General features: G+C 36.9%; 1 pseudogene across 1 annotated transcript in view; it reads right to left on the minus strand.

The window, feature by feature from the left end:
• The window catches only part of LOC149788628 (uncharacterized), a 140,111-nt pseudogene that overhangs the window by 97,752 nt on the left and 18,003 nt on the right, over positions 1-24,356 (minus strand). Inside the window, exon 2 of the transcript XR_016424184.1 lies at positions 23,485-23,556. The product of XR_016424184.1 is annotated as an uncharacterized LOC149788628 (transcript). The remainder of the gene's footprint in view (positions 1-23,484; positions 23,557-24,356) is intronic.

The following is a 24,356-nucleotide window of genomic DNA, read 5'->3' on the forward strand; positions in this document are numbered from 1 at the left end:
TGCAGATATCATTTACAAAGCGTTCGTAATGGCTCTCTTGGCCCCCTACCGTGCTTGGTTTGCCACGTCGGTGTAAGAGGAAAATCGCAGTTGTGTATCAATTGTGGCGGAAAGCGATACAGGGAACTAAAACGCTATTATGACAAGCGAATTAAAAACGCCGTCATTGACCCCACCGCAGACTTCGTCATCAAAACTCCTCAGGACTACATTGCAAGGTTTATAATTAAACCAAATAATAAATTAGACAAGTAGTATTATTATACAAATGGACCAAGAGTTCAGACCTCACCCTGTGTTTGTTAATTACGAGGCATCTCGCGACGGTATTGTTAGAAACCGCAGACTGAAGAAGCCGGTTGGTACCGTAAATAATCACGGATACTTGCGATTTAATGCTGGGAAAAAAATCTGTCTTATTCACAGGATGGTGTATGAAGCGTTTAACGGACTGATCAACGACGGTCTCGTTATTGATCACATTGATGGATGTCCTCAAAATAACAGACTGTGTAATCTAAGAGCTGTTACACCGAGTCAAAATTCCAAATTTGGAAAAACAGGAGGGATGAGAAAGGCAAAACCCGTAAAGTCATTTGATACAATAACGCACGAGGAAAAAATATTTCGCTCTATGAATGCGGCTGGTAAATACTTCGATATTTGTAGTAAATCAGTTCTAGATGTTGCGGAGAATATAACTAAAACAGCGATCTCAAAAAAGACGGGTCACAGAATTCGATTTTCATATATAACATCAAAGGGAGATAACTCGTTTTGTGATAGCGTCTCATGACAAGAGTTATGTCCCTTGAAGTCCAATTAATGTTGCGATTAATTAATCATTTTACGATGAAAACTAATGAAATACACGCTATTATCTAACAGCTGTATTCTTTTTTTTAATGTTTTATTTGAGTATTTGGTTTCATTTAAATGCCGTGAAACACCATTAATAAGTATTTAAGGGTTTAACGATTCAAGGGAATTCAAATTAACACACACCTTGTGACTGACGCCGCTGTATTAGTCACTTTATATATAAGATGACTCGTTATAAGCCTGGGGCTTTCGAAAGCCAATTCAACTAATCAAAACTAACCCACGCTCTTAACCCGGGCGTGTGGTTGTCTTTTGTTTACAATCATGCAACCGGGTTAATTTAATTGGGTTGCTTTTGATTGGTTGAATTGGCCGTAGAGTTCCGCCCCGTCGTTTTATGTTTGTGCTGTCTTGTGCCGTCCCATCATCCATCAATCATTTCATTGTAAATATATTCATCCATGTAGTGATGTCCCTAAACATATCTTCTGGGAGGTCTACGATGACGTTTGTCACCCTAGGCCTCCCCCCCGGAGATGTATGTTTAGGGTTCCAAGATGTGAATGTCCTTAATTAAGTATATGTGTATGCCTGTAATCTGCCACAACACTCGAGTGGAGATTTACGGCATTGTACCGTCTATGTATGCCTGTAATCTGCCACAACACTCGAGTGGAGATTTACGGCATTGTACCGTCTATGTATGCCTGTAATCTGCCACAACACTCGAGTGGAGATTTACGGCATTGTACTGTCCATACAAAAAACGGGGTCAAAAATGACCCCAATAATTTTATTAAAATTTTTGATATTAGAAATAAGATGTTTTATAAGAATAATGAATATCGAAGACATCAATAATATATTAACTGAGATTTCAAAATTAAAAAATCAAGGAATTGAATTATCTGATGGTCTCGACAGTGAAAAAATATTATCCGATTATGAGATTATTAACGAACAGTCGAAACGGGGGCGTTTTACCCTGGCCCGCGAGTATTTTTTTATAAAACGATTACAACATACGATTAATGAAAACTTGTACCACAATGACGCAAATGCATTCATTGGACTATTTACTGCCGTTGAAATAATACGAAAAAAACTTGGACGTGTTTATGAACGACGCCGGGAGATTTCTAGTAAGATCAAAAACATTAGAAGGATTATAGACGAAAACTCCGTGGAGCCCCCGATGGTACACTCGGCGGAAAATTAGAAAATTGCGGATCAATTTACAATAATGGTAGGTGAATCACTTACTACTCGGCTAGCCAGAGAGCGGCTAGCAGCGCTTAAAAAGTTTATACCGTTACGAGACAGGGTGAGAGAGAAACTTCAAAAGCGACAACAAATGCAAACCGATTTTACTGTTGGAAGCGAACAACTCTTTGCCCCGGTAACTAAAGCGACCAAAGATGTTACGGCGGCAACTGTGCCCGTTCTTGGTGCGCTTGAAAAGATAGCGGCAGAGACAAAACAAACAAAAAGGTCCTTAGAAACACTTCCTGCAAAAATAGCGGCTGCTACAACACGGAGGCCGCCACCACTCGCTATAACCGAACCACAAGAACCCTATGTTACAATGGCCGATGAAGAAGAACTAGGTGCTACTGCGAAAGAACCGGAAGAAGAAATACCAGAAGAAGAAATACCAGAAGAAGAAATACCGGAAGAAAAAGAGGGGAATATACCCCGTATTGTACTCAAGAAGAGCACAATAGATGAAATTAGAGGCTTCAGCAGCAGGGAAGAATTAATTAATTTTGCTGCCAACAATTTTGCTAAGAGCATACGAGATAAGAAGCATATCAATAGCGGTTACGAGAAAAATATAAAGTCGTTAAAGGACTGGGCAAGAATAGTGTATTTAGCGAGTAAACATAAAGAAGCATTACCACATCGTGGTGATCCCGATTACGATGAATTCCACAAGGAAGTTAAGAGTATAACACCAAAAAAAGGAAAAGGATACTCTGTTGGTAAAGAATCCTACGGCGTTACCTGTCCTGGTAGTGTTCTCAGTGATATATCACGGCTAGAGGTACTAATTGGAGGAAAACGAGCCGGAAATAACTCTCCGGAAATAATCAATGAAGCCGCTGATATTTGCAAGCGGTTATTTGCAGGCGGTATTATGGACATTAATGTATATCGAACGCTCATAGACGAACTCGTGGATGATTAATTGGAAAACTGGTGTTTTTAATAAGGATGATCATACACTACAACCATGATAAACCAGTACTCGTCTACGTGGTAAACTCGCGATTGCCTGTTTACCGCGCGTACTATGGAGATGGTCTCGGTAGCACCATTGCGGGGTTATTTACAAGAATGGCTCCAAAAGTAGCGCCGTTAGCCAAACAATTAGGAATGAAGGCTATTGATGTTATTCGTGATAAGGGTATTAGTGCCATTGGAGATGTTGCCGGAAAGGCGTTTTCTGCCGCACGAGACAAACTAATGTCATTGGTGAAATCCAGGAGAAAAAAACAGAAACCACCGGTAATGCCATCAACGACAGTGATGCCTGCAAATGTCAGTAAAGTAATAAATAACGCCGTGGAAGAAAAATTAGAGTCGTTGGCGACTTCGCCATCCGCCGATGCGGCAACCAACGCGCTCATGAACGCGATAGCGGGGAGTGGTTTAAATTCAAAGAATTTACGACGAAAAAATCGCAATTGAAAACATCAACATGATAAATAATAGAATGTTTGCGCGTACCGCTGATCCCGCGTTTGATATGGACGCCCCAGTACGCAGGGATGATTCTGTCCGCGATTATCAATATTATTCTTATTATGCAGCGCAACCCGACCTACGATCGCGAATTGAACTTCAAGTCCAAGATACCAGTAAATATTTTTTGCCGTGTGAAGCGTTTATCGAAATTGAGGGAGAACTCGTGACAAATGCCGCCGATAATGCACCATACGCAGATGACCATCGTGTTCGAGTTGGCTTCGTCAACAACGGTATCATGGCGTTATTTGAGAGCGCCAGATATCTTATTGACGGGCGAGAAATTGAATCAATAGAACGCGAGGTTGATGTTGCAACGACGATAATTGGGTTGGCGAGATACTCGGATGATTATACAAGATCGGCGGGCCCATCTATGATGTTTGCGAAGGACTCCACCGATAACGCTGATCATATTCAGTACATTAACGTGCTGGTGGAAAGAGATACTTCAGTTCCTAATCAAGCTGAAGCAGCCAACCCAGACCGCAGAACAAGACCGGGTGCTGAGTTCAATATCATAAAAAGTACTAACGATAATTTTAATCTAGGGTTTGCAACACGAATAGGAATGTTGCAAGGACCACGCCGAAAGTTTTCATGCGCGATTCCACTCCATCACATATTTGGATTCTGCAGAAATGTTAGAAAAGTTGTCTATGGGGCTAAGCATACAATCGCGCTGACGCGAAGGGGCGATGATAACAATGCAATATGGCATGCTGCTGGCGTCGCTGCCGGTAAAGTCATTTTAACTAAAATGGCATTGTGGATGCCGGTGCTGACTCCATCAGTTACCACGGAAGCACGATTGTTAGCATTTATGGAACAGGGAGGGAAATCGCTGTTGAGTTGGCTAACGGTAACAACTGATGCTAAAGAGGATAACGTCGCCGATACGTTTACATGGCACCTAGCATCAAAACAGGGTGTTTCAGCCCCGCGTCATATATTCATAGCGCTACAGAATAGGGAACGATTGGGTAATCAAGAACGCAGCCATATGATATTTGATCGATTAGGAGTCATGGAGGTTTCGCTGAGAATAAACGGACAACAGGAACCATCCGAGGATATACAGCTTAATTACGGTGATAACCATGTCGCACGTGTGTATCATCGATTGCTGTCATATATGGGTCGTGATCAAAACGTCGACACTGGTTTGCAAATATCACAACTTGATTTTAAAAACCTGTATCCGATTTATTACTTTTCGTTGGAACATCTTGATTTAACGAGACAATCCGTCGTTGATATACACTTCCGAGCTCGTATAGCCCCAGCTGGTGTTAATTACAGAGCGGTCGCTGTCATTCTCAGCGATAAATCAATGCTGCTAGAAGGTGTTGGTGGACGAATGAGAATCGTTGATGCGCCAGTGGAAAACATGTAATTGAAAGCACAAAACGCGTTTACAATAAAATGTCGTATAGTGTCGTCAGTGTAGAGTTGACTGATGGTCAAGTCAAGAAATTACGATCAAAGTCGGCTAAACAATGCGGGACCACAATAACGCTGAAGCCGTCACAGATGGCGGGTGGTAATCATAAGATATCGTTGACGGCGCGTCAAATAAAACATTTCAATGATGCGATGAAGAATAAAAAGGGTGTTCAAATAGATTTTTCAGCCGCAGCAATTAAAAACATGGAAAAGACCGGTGGGATATTTCCGCTGTTAGCTGCGATTCCAGCGTTGATTGCCGCGGCCGCACCAGCAGTGGCTAAGGCGGCGGCGTTAGGAGCCGTTGGTACCGCGGCGGGGATGGCATTGAAGAAGGCAACCGGGAAAGGCTACAAAAAAAAACGACCCGTGGCCGGAAAGGGTCTAAGACTACCGGGAACCCCGTATTCATGGTATTCGGGAAAGGGTCTAAGACTACCGGGAACCGTTTATTGACTCGGGAGTCAATGACTCCTGAGTCTATGACTCCAATGTCTAATTTTGATTTAATAGACGCCGCAAACGCGCTAGCGATAAAAAACTTCAGAGGTGTTTTTATGAGAGATCAATTACCGGCGGCACCAGGAAATATTGAAACCGGCATAATTAACCTCGATGGGTCCTCCGGAGCGGGAACTCATTGGGTTGCGTACGCGATTGATCCGCGTGCGATCGTCTATTTTGATTCATACGGGTTAGCTCCGCCGAAAGAGTTCATGCGGTATATCCGGGCGTGTTCAGCCCCGGCGTGTTCAGCCCGGGTTTTTTATTCCACGCTGCCAACACAGCGATTAAGTGACCCACCGATATGTGGCCGTGAGGTATTGAACGTACTTGCGGCGATTTCATCATCGCGGAAACCACCTCATGTGGTTGTAAACGAATACACTAGTGGGGTCGTAGAAGCTCAACGGATTTTAGAGAATAACATTTACAATAATAATGATTGATATCTGGGGGCGACCGGTTTCGGCGCTGAAAGAATCCACGGAAACGGCCGCCGCCGACATAAAAAAACTAATTGAGGATGAAATCGCTGATATGTTGAATCTAACAAGTGTTGACCCGGGCGAAATAGTTGTATTTCAAGACCGCCAGGGTAAATTGAAATCCGGTAATGTGTCACTGAATGACGTTTTAATACGACAGCGTGATGCCGCCGAGGACACTATCGCGCTGTATAACAGCGACGGACGACTCAAACCGGGTGAATCCATCTTGACGATAAATGGAAAAATAAGTACACTTGGCGACAATTATATAACCATGTCAAATTCGTTAAAAGGTTTACGTAGTGAAATTAAATCGTATGAAGAACGGATCGTGTTGACGCTAACGCATTTCGACGATGTGCGACACATTGTCGATAGTTTTTTTCGGGGGCCCCCGACGGCAACCGAACCGAATTTTATAATAATAACAAATGCTATTTCGGATCTTATGACGCTGCAGGGTCAATTTACCTCGTTACGAAAAAATGTTAACAGGATCGATGACAACTTTGATAAATTCTTTGGTAAAAAAATACCAAGCCGGATGAGATTACAATAACTATAAATGATATCACTGCGTATGGACAGGAAATAAAAACAATCAAAACTGATGTTGAAGCGAACAAAAAAAGTGTAGACGTGCATGAACGGGAAATAGAAATAATCGGCGCTAATGTTGCAACGATCATAAATAATGTAGACTCGCATGGACGGAAAATAGAAACAATCAAAACTGATGTTGCAACGATCATAAATAATATAAACGCACATACACAGGAAATAGGAATAATCAAAACTGATATTGAAGCGAACAAAAAAAATGTAGACGCGCATACACAGGAAATAGGAACAATCAAAACTGATGTCGAAGCGAACAAAAAAAATGTAGACGCGTATTGGCGGGGAATAGGATTAATTAAAACTGATGTTGCAGCGAATAAAAAAGGTATAGACGTGCATACATATGAAATAGAAACAATCAAACTTGATGTTGCAGCGAACAAAAAAAGCATGACCGAGAATACACGGGAAATAGAAACAATCAAAACTAATGTTGCAGCGAACAAGAATAATATAGACGCGAGTTGGCGGGGAGTAGGAATAGTTATAACTGATGTTGAAGCGATTAAAGACAGACTACCGAGAATGGCAGAGCAACTCGAAAAAATAAAAATCCCTCATGAGAACATCATCAACACAGTATACACAATTCGGCATGGATCATTCGATTGGACTCCTACACAGAATACAGTAAATATCACCGCAACTGTTAAGGGCATTTATCGATTGACACTGATTTCAATGATGCAGTTTAATATATTATCGTCGAGTTCATCCGGGTTTAACAATACAATATCAACAATTATAGACAAGAACGCAACTGAAAAGTTTACAATTTATGCCGTTGATAGAAATCTAGCCGGGGCGAACATTACATGGTATGTGGAATTTGCGGCGAATCTAAGTAATTAAAAACACTAGTTCTTTTAAAATAAAAATGACCACCAAGGAAATTGAATCAGAGGTATCACCGACGTCACATCAATATCGATTCGATACCGCAAAAGAATTATCCGCGAATTTGAAAACGCTTTCCGAACAATACCGTATAAAAATAAAAAAATACCGCAGAAAAATAACCGCCATCGACGCGGTCGTGTACTCGGTATCGGGTATAGTAGCTGGCGCCGGTGTTATTTTATCCACGATGACCACGATAACCCCGATCGCTGTTCCAATCGCTGTCTCCGCGATGACAACAGTTGCTGGAGTCGCCAACGCAATCACTAGGAAGATATCATCGTGTTTTCAAAAAAAACTCAACGAGTATACAGTAAAACATCAAATAGTATCCGACGCGTACTCAAAATTATCCGAGTTGATCTCGTTGTCAATTGATAATTTGTTCGTATCCGATGTTGAATTCTCCACAATGGTCCAGTTGTATAGCTCCGCGATGTCAAAAATCGAGGATTTTCAACTGGAAGCCGGAACCACCTGGTTGCTGAAATTAGACACTAAAGTCAACGAATAATAATAATGTCGCTGAACCCCGAAGGGTTTCAATTACTTCAGCGGATCGCGGAGAACACCACTCCGGTACAAACAAATATGATATCAATAACGTCAACGAAACCCGAATTCAGTGTGAACTTCCCGTCGCCGGTTCCAGTGAAGGAAATAGCGCTGGCAAAATTGCGAGTATATCACAGTTGGCCTAATATTCGAGCGGACGCATTTAACGGACAACAACCTAATAACTCGCTGGTTTTTGCACGGAAAAATAAACCCGATGGGACCCCAGACTGGGAGGAGGTTACAATACCAACTGGGTCATACCAAATAGAGCAAATCAATAAAGAATTTCAACGCAGAATAAAATCGATCACAGGAAAGGAATCAAAAATCGCTATTACGGTTCATGAACCGACGTTATCATCGACGATTGAAATAAGCACACCGGGGTATATGGTTGATATTTATAACAGTTCAATAAGAACCATACTAGGATGGCCTAAGAATCCACCCGCGGACTCACACACGAATGCGCAATCGTATCATGAGATTAATCCCAGTTATCTGAATGATTTGTCTATTATAAGAAACACATTATTACCCAGCGAGTTTATATTTCAAGACAGGAATACCATGCAATGGTTTTTTCCGTATAAGAAAACTCCTGAATTGTCAGCCAAGGTCACAGTTCGTTTAGATGATATCACTGGTGCGTTTGCCGAGATTAATCATTATTACCAATTACAACTAGAACAACTACGAGAGACAAAAGCACAAAAACACGTTGAGGTGTTAAATCAACTTATATCAGACATGGAATATATCAATGAACGAATCGTTAAAGTAATATCCGATAGCAGCGATGATAATAAACAAAAATTCCTAACCGGGTATAATATCACAGAAGCCGATTTACCCGATTTCAAGTTTCCAGGATACAACGCACCAGAACTAAGAAAGTCTCTTAATGATTTTCTCGATCCATCAACTTATATCCTCAGACACGATAACGGAGATGGTGGTAGGCATATTGCTCCATACAACGTAAATATCGCATCGGTGATAGCAATCAATCTAGTGTGTGATGTTATCGAAGGGAGTTACCAGGTAGATACCAATCAATCAAATCAAGCTCAACAGGGGTATATCCTTTATTCATTTTCACCAACAGCCCCTCCGGGATTTTTAATCGTTGAGAATCCGATTAATCCGGTCTATATGCGATGCCATGATCGGTTTTTAACGAGAATTAATTTTAAACTCACCGATCAGTCAAATAACCTAATTGATCTACAGGAGGAGGAGTTAGTGATCACTCTGTTTGTAAGATCATTGTAAATAACTACTTAGCAGCAGAGGGGGCGATGACATCGACGCGGTCGTCGATGTGCTTACCGGACGCTGACGACGCTGGGGATCGACGCGCAGAAGGTGTTAATTAAACCAAATGACGACGCGTCGACCCCCCAACGACGTCGTCGTTTTTTTTTTACCAGGCGCTGACGACACTAGATCGTTGAGTGCAGAAAGTAATAATTAAGCAAAATAACGATTGGACAAAATGTCGGATTCGCCCCCTCTGCTGCTTATGAAAATAAAAAGATAATATCCTGAAAGAAAATAATAATTCCAAACCCACCCAGAACATAAGGAAAAACTTTACAGTCCCTTAACCTACAGTGAAAAATTCTCAATCAATCACACAGTGTCACAAATAGCAATAAAGTGTCTTCCCATCTTACACATAACAGCTTTAGATTTAATAATACAAAGGATTATACCAAACAGAGGAGAAAATATCAAAGAACATGATAATTCCATAATAAAAACACTCTCATAATTGGAGACTCCATTATTAGAAATGTCAAGCAAAGAGGTCTGAACCCTTGAGTTCAAGTTAAGTGTTTATCTGGGACAGAAACTGGTCAAATATTTGATGCCATGAGAAAAATGTACCTTTCTCAATATGACACCATTATAATCAGTGTTGGTGGCAATGATGCAAATAACAAACCAATTTAACATCCAAAACAATATATACTTGGAAAATCCTATATGTTCTGTCTTTCAAGGCAGTACATGCCCAAAAATTAACGCAGACATTTGTGAGTTGAATGCTCTAATTGAACATATACATCATGAGTGGAATTAAAAAATGATAGATATTGAATGTAGATATGTGACTAAGTCTAGATTAGTTCTGGAACACTCAATGACAAAAGATAAAAACCATCTGAACAAAAAGGGTCTATCCCACTTTCTCCTGAGGCAGTAAATTAGATTTTCCCAATGCTAAAGGATAGCAATGACTCCTCTAGAAACATACATCACAAACATAATAGGATCACTGTTCAAACAATCAGCAGAAATCAAGATGTTTTGACTGTTTTGAATGCATGCATAATGTGCAATCATGCATGCAGACACAAGTAAAATACAGTGTCATGACTGTCTACAATATGGGCATAAGACAAAACACTGAAATGTTCCACTCAGATACAGTACGCAGTATTAGGAAAATGGTAATGAAGATGGGGCCATAACTCTGAAAACCAGACACATTTTTCCAGATTCTTCAAAACTACTGTAAAATCTAATAAGTGTGATTCTCCGAGTGATGACAGAAAACAAACTACATGTACATATACCATGCTAAGTGATGATGTCCATGGAATTACCTCTTGTGCAATCACATTAAGTGCCTCCATCAATCAAATTTATCATAACGTAACTGCAACTGAGATAACTACTGAATGTGCCAATGTTTCAGGATTCATTAAAAAAAATCTGAAAAAAACAGTTGATAGCTAGGACACGGTATAGAAGAAAATTCAGAGGAATATCATGGTTCATATATTGATAAATAGTAATTTGGATAATCCATATCATGCATCTCAAAACCATCAAAACTTAGAATTCTCTCAAAATCAGTGGCTTAAGCAAAAGGTCACACAATTTGCCATCTGAACATCCATTATCGTTTTCCAAAACTTGATGAAATCAAATTGCTTCTTTCAGGAAATAATTCAGTAATTGATATTTCTGCTTTCAGTGAAACCATCTTGCATGAACATTTTCATGATGATGAACTTAAAATTCCTAACTAAAATATTCAAATCAAAGACCAAATTTTCCAAAAGGGTGGTGGACATCTTGCTTACATTAAGGGTGGAATTTATTTCAAACAACAATCTGATCCTGAGAAAATTGTTAGGGAAATAATTTGGCTAGAAATTTGATATTTTTTTCAAAAACTACTTGTATTAGGCTCTGTATATGTAGACTACCAAGTAGTGACTATGCTCAGTATTCTATATTACATAATAAACTTGAAAATTTGTATATAGAAAACAAAGAAGTGTTCAAGTCGGTTTAGTAGGTGACTTCAATTACAATTTACAAATTATCACACCAAGCAAAGCTGAACTCAAACAGCTAGTTCCTATACCCACTAGGGTAACAGAAGTGACTCAGAAACACTGATTGATTATATGTATACTAATAATGCTGACAATATCACATAAGTTGCAGTTACTCAATATTCCATAAGTGAGCCTTATCCTATAAGTGTACATGAAAATAAAGCCATAAAAGTAAAACCTTCATTATAAATGAATCTTTTGATGTATACACTCAAACCCAGCAGTATAAATCAGGAATAATCCAAACAGACATTTGTCAATGCACAGGTAACAAGGATCATACAGGTTATAAAGTCATATTTTCCTGCCACTTATTTGCTTTCTCAAGCATATGGTCTTAATTATCTTTTTTATGTAAAAATGTCAACAACAAAAAATGAATTTATAAATTTATTTTTAAAAGCATTTATTAAGCCATTATATAATACCAACTCAATGATGTATTATTGTTTTAAGATATAATTTCATGCAAGTTTTAACAAACAGCCAGCTGATCAAAATATTATATCCAGAATGGAAATATTATATCTGGGATGGAAAATTTTGTCAATGGCACATTTATTACTGACTTACTAAGCAGATGATTGGGGTCACTTGTTATTCCTGCCTTGCTAGCATTAAAAAGTAACCACACTCAACATTGTTCAACCTTTATTTTGTATTTAAATGTACCTGTTTACAGCAAACACAAGGTAGACTTTATAAAGTACTCACATTTTTGTCTTTTGTTGTCATTTGTTTAATTAACTTTTGTAGCTCTGTGCCCTTGAAAAAGGGCTGGTTGGGCACTTTTGTTTGTCAGGTATTCTGTCATTCATATGTGGGGGGGGGGCTGCATGTGAGTGTGCTCAACTCATAATCAGTCATTTGTTTTCAGTTTATTTCAGTACTAAAAGCTGGCTAAAAATAAAAACTCTTGCCTCTGATTCACAGCTTACTGATTTTATTGATACTCATACATACATACTCATACATTTTTTCTTCTTTCTTACCTTCATAATTTCTCTCTTAAAAGTATGCTATGAATTCATTGCACTCTGACATGATGCAAGGTGATGGTTTATATTCCATTCATACCGATTTAACAGATAATTTTAATTAAGCATAGACCTTCAATGTACAGTGTTTACAGCTGGAAGATCTAAATCTATTCTGCTTAAAAAGAATAGGCAACACCTGTACTCGAAGTGCCAGTTCAAAGGAATTACTAAGGTGCAAAGTGGCATAACGCATAGTGGTAAATATAAATTTTAAAGCCCAAGAACCCAACCAAATCAATAAAACCATCAGCACAACAGCCATGAGTGGAAAGTACTGGCAATAAAACACTGGATGGCGGAAGCACTCATTAAATATTTATTTACATTCAAGACAATTGCTATACTATGGACATCACAAATATTAATTAAACAGACTCAGAAAACCTAGCTACTTTCCTTCATTGTCATAATCTAATCTGTGAGAAAGGAATAACTTACTGGAAAGAATAGGATAAAATTATAATCTTGTATGTATGCTCACCACCAAGAAAACAAAATATACTCTTGTAAAAGCCAATTTCTAGTTTCTATCCACTCTTAAAAAGTGAAATGATGAAATTCATTTATGATTCATTAACTATGGCCCGACTGTAATACAAATTTACTGGAGAAAAGACCAATTCTGTTCAAATTGATAAAATTAAAATATGACAATATGGGATTGATTGCAGTATATGCATACAGCAGATAGCATGTAAGTTGTTTTTGACTGCACTTGGAGCACATTATAGGTTATATCATGCCAAGAAAATGGGAGCTAAGTGCATTTCCCATTAGGACATACTGAGGCACCTGGATTGTCCTGGGTGGGTGGGTGTACTAAATCTACTACCTTTTGATTCAAAATCCAAAGCTCATACAAACCTTGAGCAGTCAAAGATAGAGTAATAGATGAAGGTTTCACATGAAAATACTTTAAGGTAAATGGCATTATTTTAAAGCATTTTCATTGCTTGAGTTCTTGTTGTTGCCATCATCATCACCACCACCAACACCAGTACCATTATTATCACCACCACCAGTACCATTATTATTATCATTACCAGTACCATTATTATCATCATCGGTACCATCATTATCATCAACAATAATATCATCATCATCAACACCTCGGAGCACCATCATTATCATCACCACCATTACTATCATTATTATCACCACCATCATTATTATCACCACCAGTACTATCATCACCACAAGTACTAGTATTATCATCATCATCATAACAAAAAAGCCATGCATACAAAATATCACTCATGGAAAAACTTGGAAATTCTTTGGCTTATTAGCCAAACTGTATTAAAATGTTATGAGATAAATCAATATGATACAGTGTCATGTATTTTCACAGTAGTACAATCCTTCAGTCCCAAATTCAAAGTTTTAATTAATATTGGCATAGAATTCACATATAATGGTATTAAGTCCTTGGGGAAAAACTATGATCAAACCAAAGTTTGAATTCCTTTAACATTAGCAAGAGTTTTGAGACAAAACTTCAAATCTGCTTACTGGAAATAAAATTCAGTTTTACAGTAAAGAATTCAATTGCAAATATTGTGACCCAACAAAATTATAATCCTAATGAATTAATAAATGCTTTGTTGGAGGGCACTCCACTCAGCTTGATTAATATCTGACATTTAGGTAAAACATCCTTACGGTCATTGTGATATTGTTTTGTACTGATACATATACATACATGATGACAAAATATGGATAATGCGACTGGATATTGTCAGAGGGCATGTATAGAGTTCACTTACAACTGTGCCATCAACCCTCATTTTTCATCTCTTACATTAGAAAGTTTGCTTCTATGGTACCAATAGGGAGCATTAAAAAGACCTGCGAAAATAAGGATAAATGATCCTTATGGTTGACTTTATAGACTGAAAACATCAAGAACACTCCACAATGGCTAATCTTACTGAAGAGAGTGTATTCAATGCCAAAGAAGTTCAAGACAATCAATTTCAGCGGCTTATAGAAATGTCTTCCTGCATTTGATTATCTTTGGCACCAATCAAACACACATGGTAAATGATGATCATGTTTTTTAGGGGAAAGGAGGAGGGGACTAAATAATCCTGCTTTGTGATCTGGTACCCCACTTTCTGCATGCTGGATTGAACACTGCATCATAGGGATGCAGTAGTGGGATATATGATGACTTTGAAACTGTGGAGCAATTTACAAGATTGAAACAATGTTTCTTTTAAATATAATGTTATGCACCTATTATTGTACAGCAGGACAGACTGATAAACTACTGCTAGTAAGCAGTGTACATCAGGACTGATAAGCTAATACTGGTAAGCAGTGTACAGCAGGACTGATAAGCTAATACTGGTAAGCAATGTACAACAGGACTGATAAGCTAATACTGGTAAGCAATGTACAACAGGACTGATAAGCTAATACTGGTAAGCAATGTACAGCAGGTTTGTTAAGCTAATACTGGTAAGCAGTGTACAGCAGGTCTGATAAGCTAATACTGGTAAGCAGTGTACAGTAAAGATATCATCAACAATATTCAATGATTATTTAAACCTGCAGTTTATCTTTATAAAAAGTTTTTTTAAAGCATAATACACAGATATAATATGCCAGATCTTAAATGTAAATTATCTCTTTTTGTCTCATATTCTTAAATGTAAATTATCTCTTTTTGTCTCATATTCTTAAATGCATAAATAATTAACCTGACCTAACATAAAAACACACCCATAGTCTTTGATAAATCCCATTCTGCTATATTCCAATCAATCCATGAACCATTTACTCCAAGTGATTGGTTTCCAAGGTGATGATTAAGTTCATTGTGTACTAATTTACTGCATGGCTTTGCCTTATTTGAGCACATATACCTAGAAAATCTGCCAGATTAAACCAGAAGCCTAATCAGAATGTGCTTTCCTACTGACTGTTGTTTTTAAAGTCAATATAAATGATCCTAACATTATGAGGCAGTGTTAATTCCAAGCCTACCATGCCATACATCCCATCATTTATACTGTTTGAGTGTTTCAACCACTGAGTGTTGTTTATAAATTCTTTATCTAACAAAATATTTTCTTTCAGACTGTCCAAATATATTCTGAATCTGGGAGATCACATCTTACAACGTTTCCTTTGCTGTCAAAACTGAAACTGAATTATGTGGCAACTGTATGTTCTCTTCAAAACATAACAAGCAAATGTTCTTGTCTGTGCAAAATTTCATAAGAATGACTAAAAGATTTAAGTTGTCTACACAAATCAGAAGCTTTGCATCAATTGTTTTTCAACTGCTTTTATCTTTGTTTTTGCCAATAGCTGAAAGATATTATTAAAACTACTCCCTCTAAAGTAAAAGTTGTATTTCTCTTGTTTGAACTTTTTCTTTGTAACCACTTGCACCAGTATCCAGATTTATGATGTTATATTTGATCTCACTATTTTGAAGGAAGTGCTCAAATAAGCTCTAGTAAAATCACATATCTGTACTGGCTACTGTTCAAAGTTTTTGAAAAAATATTTTTCATGACAACTACAATCATGTCAGAAATAATAACTGAACCTATGTGTGGGCATGGCAGCAGGGCATACTGATAATGTGACTACTGCAATTATCCCATAAGGATTCTTTTATAATTATGAAATAAGTTTTAATTTTATTTCATTTATACATGTAATTAACAAAAGAGCCATAAATGGCACAGTATATGGCTGCCCTGAGTTTAATAATTCCCAATGCTGGCACTTCACACACTAAAATGAATGCACAGCAACCATTAATACTTACCATGGCCATGCCCTCTGACATTTTCACCACAGAATCTACAAGATTTTTTTATTAGGCTGTGGGCAAGCCATCCATAAAGTTTGATTGAGGAGCTTACTCAGGAACAAAGGTTACTCTGCAAATCTGTTTTACTGCCACAATGACCAAGACTTTTAACTAACACATTAATAAAACTTGTCCTTAAATTAAGCGTAGTCCCTCCACAAGCTTTGGTCAAGGTATGAAGCCTAGAATTATTAAAAGTTATGATGCAAAAACTGCTTTTGTTATTACTGTATATTCAGTGTGATTTTGCCCTTTGATATTTTGAGATCAAAAATGCAAGTATTCCATCTTTCCTCATTTGTTAGCTATCCACAAAGTCAGGTAACTGTACATTATGTAGAACTTGAGTTAATGTGTGGAAAACATTTCTTTCTTCTTTCAGTTAGTGACCTTGACCTTTAGACCACCAAACAGATTGATTTCTTTTATACCCCATCAGTAAATCAAATGCTAAGTTTGGTCCAGATCTGCAGAAGTAATGTTATTGTGCAGAAGCCCTTTTCTTCTTTCAATCGCAGTAACCTAAAGTTTTGTCCTTTTGACCCCAAAACAAACAGTATTTTCCTTTAAATAAAGTATAAGCTATCCACTAACTTTTGTAACTGCAAATGACTAAGAACTCAAGTTATTGTCAAGAAACAATTCTTCTTTCGGTCACAGTAACCTTGTCATAGAATTGTTTGACCCAAAAACTAATAACGTTCTTCCTTAACCTATGCGCAAGTCTTTTAAAGAAATTTGGTAACTATAAAGGAGGAAAAACTTGAGATCTTATGCAGAAACCATTTTTATCCATTCATTTGTGGTGACTGTGACGTTTGAGCTTTCCAGCCCAAAACTGAAAGGTCCTTTGTTATCCCAAGCACAAGCCACCCACAAACTGCAGATGAGGACAACACCACAACTTGGGTAATTATGCAGAAACAATTTGGTAACATGGAAAGATGAAAGGATGGATAACATAATGTAATACTGGTATGCTCCAGTTTGTGGCAGGTGTATGAATAATATATATCAAGCTGCTGAGTTACTTTCCTGTTTTCCACCTAAAGGGTTATTGTTTTAACTGTTTTGTAGTAATAAAATGCACCAATCATCATCATAGAGTTTAGGACTTTTATTCATGTTGGTTTCAAATTAGAAACATCTACTGCAAACATAGTAAAATAAATTTCCTCCCCCAATGTTATTTGTTGTTGTTATTGTTTTGGTCTTAATGCCATTGTCTACATGATGACCAGTATCTATGATGGAGGAAGGACCTGGGAAAGCTTTTACATGATGGTCAAGCCCAAGACTTGAAAATCCACATTGACAGTGGTGAGATGTTAATGATCTGCAAAGGCAAGTGCCGTAGACACATCATAATGATCAGCCAGAGTAACCATTCTGACAACATTCTGTGGTGCCTGGTAAACCACGAGACTTTCATTGATGCCAAGTCAAAATATTCCTACAGCCAGCTCCAGATTAATGATTACTCCAGGTGCTGCTTTTACGTGATGGCTTCCAACTAACTGCATTTATCAGAATAATTCTGTTCCATAGATGTTGGTGTAAATATTGTGATTGGAAGAAGTACCAATTACAGTGTATCCCATGGCAAAGTATTACTAATTAGCATGTTATATCAGTACTCTGAGCTCAAATCCATATTACTATTCATTCTGACAATAACAGGTGATAAGCATGAGACATCTAAAGGATACAACAAATAAATTAACAAAAATCAACAGCTGATGAAATGAATCTTCATCAAGGCACCATAATTAATTTTGTTGCCGGAAATTAAATGAATATTGCAGCAAAAGACCTGAAGCTGCTGAAGTCTGGAATAGGTTCCAGGATATGTTCCACTCTTTTCACATTGTTTGCCTTCAATTTAATAATCATGCTACATGCACCAAGTTATTAATATCAATGCATTTATCCAATACTGCTCTTGAGTCTAAGTTATGGATAAGTAAGAATTCTCTGAACACACCAATTCTGCTTATTAATAGATATATTCATTTTTGTCTTAAAGGTACAAAAATTACTTTCAAGTTAATGCAATTTCCATAACATTTTATTCATTATGTTGAAATTAATCACAAAATTACAAATATTATTAACGACACTACTAGATGCAATCAAGTATACACTGGAAATGTAATGCCGTATTATGTTAAATTTGGTATCTCTCTCAAGTTGCTGCCTTTCTGGTCAACAAGTTTTTGTTAAAATATATTTTAATAATAGCACTCTCAAATGTATCAATTTTCTGTCTAAATAAAAAATAGAGTTAAAAAATATGTTTCTAAATATCTGCGGAAAAGAACTGTTGAGAAGGCTTTTTCCCTGTTAATTCTTTACTTAGTATGCCTGATTTTCATATCAAATTGTGTTGATGCTCATTTGGTGTACTAAACATTACACAGCATTAGACCAATAATGCTGACCCAAACAAATCTGAACTGTATTTACTTAACTTTGGACAAGGATGTTCATCAACATACCACTTGATGAATAACATTTTTAAAGCTGTTACTGGGTACACAGGTACCCACTTGTTGAAAATAACCAGGGTAATAAAAGTGGCAATCGGGTATAAGTTAAAATAAAAATTAAAAAAAAAACATGTTTCATAATTCAGATCCAAGAAATCAGGAGTGAGAGAGACATGGAATAGTGATTAAAGTTCAAGGTTCCTAATGAGTGACTAGTGGCTGCTGCACATTTATCCATCATTAAATCTCTGTCTAATTTCCTTATTTTCTATTTATAGAAACAAAAATGGTACTAACAGCTGCCTCGCTTGGCATTCAGCATTAAGAGGTTAGTGTTAGGACTGTTCGGCCTGGTGTCAGGATAATGTGACTGGGTGGGACATCATGCTATATGTCTGCAGCATGATGCCCCAGTACTAGATATCACTATAAACTGCCACATTGCAGACATCGTAGCTATATGACTGAAAAATTGTTAAAGCTACATTAAAAATCCAACTCACATCACAACACACACACTTAGAAACTGTACATGAAACAGTTCCAAGAAAACAAATAGGCTTCTTGAATATGAAACCACGTGTCACAGATTCATTATATTTTGATATACAAATATGTAGTGGAGCAGTCTAAATTGAAAAGAAATGGCACCAGATATTAAGAGAAATGGTCTTTATAGCTGTGACTCATGGTTCTTATATGACTGAAAAATCTTAGAGGATTTTGTTAATCTGCATCATGAAAAGGCCAAATTAATAGTACTTTATAAACTTTGAAAGAAGCATTTGGCAATGACGCAGTACAGCATTCATCATTTGTGGACCATTCAGTGAAAGTAAGACATGAAGACTAGTTAAAGTGAGTGTTAAACACAAATAATTTTGTTTTATGTCTATATTCCTAAATAATTCACATGGATTTAGCCAATTTGTGACAAGAATTTTAATGGAAGATCCAGGTAAGTAAAAAAAATAAATGTATGCTTTTCATTGTTTTCTGTACCTAAGGTATGTAATACATAAATTCTTATACTCAGGTCATGCTTTTTCCACTTATATTAGTAATAATTATGCTTATACCTCTCTTGAGAGTTGGCATGTATGAACCTACAACAAAGCAGCTCAGGTTCACATTTAATACAATTTCCCTTTGACCCGGTACTCAGGTAACCAATTGTTAGGATCAATGGTTACCTGGTAGAAGTTTCCAAAAAGTTTGACATCTTTAAACATTTTATTTCGATTCAAGAAACATAATTCAATTCTATGAGCCACCATACAGTGTTTCATTATTATAAATGCTGCAAGAAGAATGTAATTGATTACATGTCAGTTGCAGAGAAAATAACATGGGTCACTGAGAATGGTCAACAAAATTAAACCGAGTCAATGAAAATGGTTGGCAAATTAAACCAGGCCAATAAGAATGATGGACAAATTAAACTGGGTCAGTGAGAATGGTTGATAAATTATATCAGGTCAATGTGAATGATAATATTTCATTCTTAAATTTCAATTTTAAAACTAAAATACACAGCACATTCATATCGTTCATTTTATCTTATATTTAAAAGTAAACAAATATGAATTTAAAAGTAACTTTTTTGATACCTTATTAAGTCCCGGGTATCAAGCATGAGATAGCTGAGCAGATATCTGCCAACATGTGCTTTTTTTAACGTACATTGTACATGAAAAGTTTACACCTAGGGGTGATTTGTAGTAATGGCCTGTGATTTTTCAGCAAAGAACAAATGGATCATACTTATCCTTTAAAACTCAGATAATCTTCAACGACTAGTGGTATAATTAATACTTGTGACTGTGGTGACAAGAAACTTGGAGGGCATAGTTTTGAATATGAACTGATCAGATGACATAAACCACAAAGAATCACACTCAGTAACCGATTTTTATCCATCGAGAATTAAGTAATTAATGTAAATGCAGTCATCTAGTCATCCTCCATTTTAGCATCTTAAAAATATTACTTGTCGATTTATGAAAGCTGAAACCATTAAAGCTCATGCTCGCATAATTTGCAACTTTTAAAATTTAATTAATACAGGTGCTCCCAACTTGGAAATAGGATGAAAATGGCATCAAAATTAGAACATATTATAATTATTTAGCATCGAGGAAAACTGCTTGAACTTCACTTACCTGTCATTTTATACATTGATAATTATTAGTCTTGTGAAGATGCAATCAACCATTCACTTGTTCTGCATTTTCACAGCGCATCACAGAAGGATTTTCCTCATCCTTTGAGATCCACTCACAATGTATTTGATAATACACAACCAGTCAATAGATTTTATATGTAATTCTCACAGACAATATGGCTCAAAATAGTCACATCAGTGATGTATTTCCTTTGTAAAATTTGTAACTCAGACAACCGTGCCACATGAGAATATAATGGATTTTCCCAACACATTACATCTCAGAGTGCTCATAGTGATTGGACCATATCTCGCTTCTGTAAGGAAGGTCTGAGTCATGTTTTGCTTTTAAGTTTTTCTTATATTAAACAGGTGTTCACAATATTTTACAACATGTCTTGTTCTTCTTTAAAATCTTTGTATTACCCACAAGGAACTACTAATATGTCATGTTTTGTTATTCAGCTTCATCAGCATCCAGCATACCATGGGTATTGATTATTTGCGTGATGAGCTTTAAATCAACTCATGCATGCTAATAAAATATGAAACAAGTCTGGCAAGGTAGTAAAGAACAAAGTAACAAAAACTGTGATTTCTGCATTGTGTAACACCAGCATGTATGTTTATGTAACTCTTGTTCTTCTAAAAATAGTATCAGTTACTCTGCCTCCTGTTCAATGCTGTTCAATGTTTGTAAATGCACATGTGTGTGTGTCTGTGTGTGTGTGTGTGTGTTTCATTTTGCATGTATATGTGTATTTTGTGTCAAAATGGAAGTGTTAGTATTAAACTTAAAGACATAATAATGTTTCCTACCTTAAATATTCTCAGCATGTTTTTGTTTTTGTTTTATAATTTCATGGTGTTTGTTTTTGTAATCATATGATTATGTTTTTTATTTTATAGGTGTTGTAAAATATAAAGCGCTTAGAGCTTCTAAAGATTAGGCACTATACAAAGTCCTCATTATTATTATAATTATTATTATTATTATTATTATTAAATGGGAATTTTAATGTAAAATGGGAGTACAGTATTAGTAATAAAATGAGTCTTAGTGTTAAAATGGGAAATGTTGGCTCTAAATGGGAGAGACAGTGTAAAACTGTTAGTTTTAATCAGTGTCAGTGTTAACTAGGACTTTCAGTGTTCAAATGGGAGTGTTTGTGCTAAAGTGGGAGCCACAATGTGTGTGTTAGTGTTAAATGGGAGAGTCCATGTTACAACTGGAGTGCTAGCATTAAAATGGGAATGTTAGTGTTAAAATGGGAGTGTTAGTTTTAAAATGAGAGTGTTACTGTTAAATGGAAGTGATAGTGTTAAAATGGGAGTGTTAGCAATAAAATGAAAGTGTTAGTGCTAAAATGGAAGTGTTAGTGTAAAAATGGGCATGTTAGTGTTAAAATGAAAGTGTTAGTGTTAAAATGGAAGTGTTAGTGTTAAAATGGGAGTATTAGTGTTAAATTAGGAATGTTAGTGATAAAATGTAAGTGTTAGTGTTAAAATGGTAGTGTTGGTGTTAAAATGGAAGTGTTGGTGTTAAAATGGGAGTGTTAGTGTTAAAATGGAAGTGTTAGTGTTAAAATGGAAGTGTTAGTGTTAAATGGGAAGTGTTGGTCTTAAAGGGAACAACAGTGTTCAAATGAGAGTGATAGTGTTAAAATAGGAGTTAGACTGGAAGGGTTTATGTTAAAAAGGAGTGCTACAGAGTTTTATTGTTGTTGTTGTTGTTTTGGGGCTTAACGCCATTTTTCAGCACACGATAGGCTATACATGGCGGCCAGTATTAATGGTGGAGGAAGAACCCGGGAAATCCCCGGAAAGAACCACCGACCCACGAGAAGCTACTGGCAAGCTTTCTCACATACCCACATTGGCTGAATCCTAGACTCGAACCGCCACAGACAGAGGTGAGATGGCAGTGATCCATAATGGACAGCGCTTTAGACCACTCGGCCACTCGGGACCCCTTACAGAGTTTTAAAGAAGTACCATAAATGCCATAGTGATATATGAATCTAACATGTATGGAATTTTCACTGCAAGTATTATAGTTTTTCATGTGACCACCAGATGGGAAATTAGTATGTGCCAAATATATAAAACATTAAATAAACCTTTCCTGTGAAGACCAGATGTAAAAAAAGCAAATGCTAAATATATAACTGAGGACCAGATGTAACATTAGCATTGCTAAACATATAATACACTAAATATACCTTTATGTAAGAACCAGATGTAAAATTAGCATGTGCTAAATATGTAACACATTAAATAAACCTATTCTACGAGGACCATATGAAAATTTAGCATGTGCTAATCATATAACACTTTAAATTTGTAAAGTAGAATGAGCTAAATATATAACACATTAAATAAACCTTTGCTGTGAGGATCTAATGTAAAACTGGCATGTGTTAAGTAGATAACACATTAAATAAACCTTTCTGTAAGGACCTAATGTAAAATTGGCATGTGCTAAGCAGACAACACTCACTTAATAAACTTACTTTAATGAGCTGATGAAGTCCACTAGCGAAAGCTGCATAGCTACATCAGACATCACGTACAAACCATTCAATCTACAAATATAAAGAAAAGCTGATGCACAAATGGGTGAATTTTCAACTAAAAGATCATTTGAATGTTGCCCATATTCAAACCTCCCACAATGTGAAATCAGGTATGAACTTGCTCTTAGATACGAGTTTATCTTATACAAAAATACCATTTTGTCCAAAACAACGGCTGCCTTTTTCTTGAACTTTAAGGTAACACCACAACATAGAATGTTTGCCAATCAGACAGCAGCACTCTTAACAAATTTTGATAGGTCTTATTGCATATCAAGGTTTCATTTGATGAAATGCTATTAAAAAAATCATGTCTTTCACCTACAGTGCATGACCCTGACCCACACCTCTACAGCCCCCAAAAGTATCTACCATACTCAAAAGCAGTGGATATTTGAACTTGGATGAGGTAACAAATTGCTAGATTTTAAATGCAGAATCCTACTCTGTCCCAAATGGAGCCTAATGACATTTCTCCTGTGGGAAATATCCCACCTGGTCCAAATGCAGCCTAAAGGCATTTCTCCTGTGGGAAATATCCTACCCTGTCCTAAATGTAGCCTAATGGTGTTTCAGCTATGGGGAATATCCGACCCTGTCCCAAATGCAGCCCAAAGGCATTTCTCCTGTGGGGAATATCCCACCATGTTCCAAATGCAGCCCAATGGCATTTTTCCTGTCAGGAATATCCTATGCTGTCCCAAATGCAGCCTAAAGGACTTTCTCCTGAAGGGGAAAATAGGATTGTAACAAAAACTGTGTGCATGGAACACATATGTCCCATCAAAGTATCTGAAAACTAACCTAAA

The sequence above is a fragment of the Sinohyriopsis cumingii genome, chromosome 11 (assembly GCF_028554795.1).
Source record: "Sinohyriopsis cumingii isolate HCF-2022 chromosome 11, ASM2855479v2, whole genome shotgun sequence".
NCBI lineage: Eukaryota > Metazoa > Mollusca > Bivalvia > Unionida > Unionidae > Sinohyriopsis > Sinohyriopsis cumingii.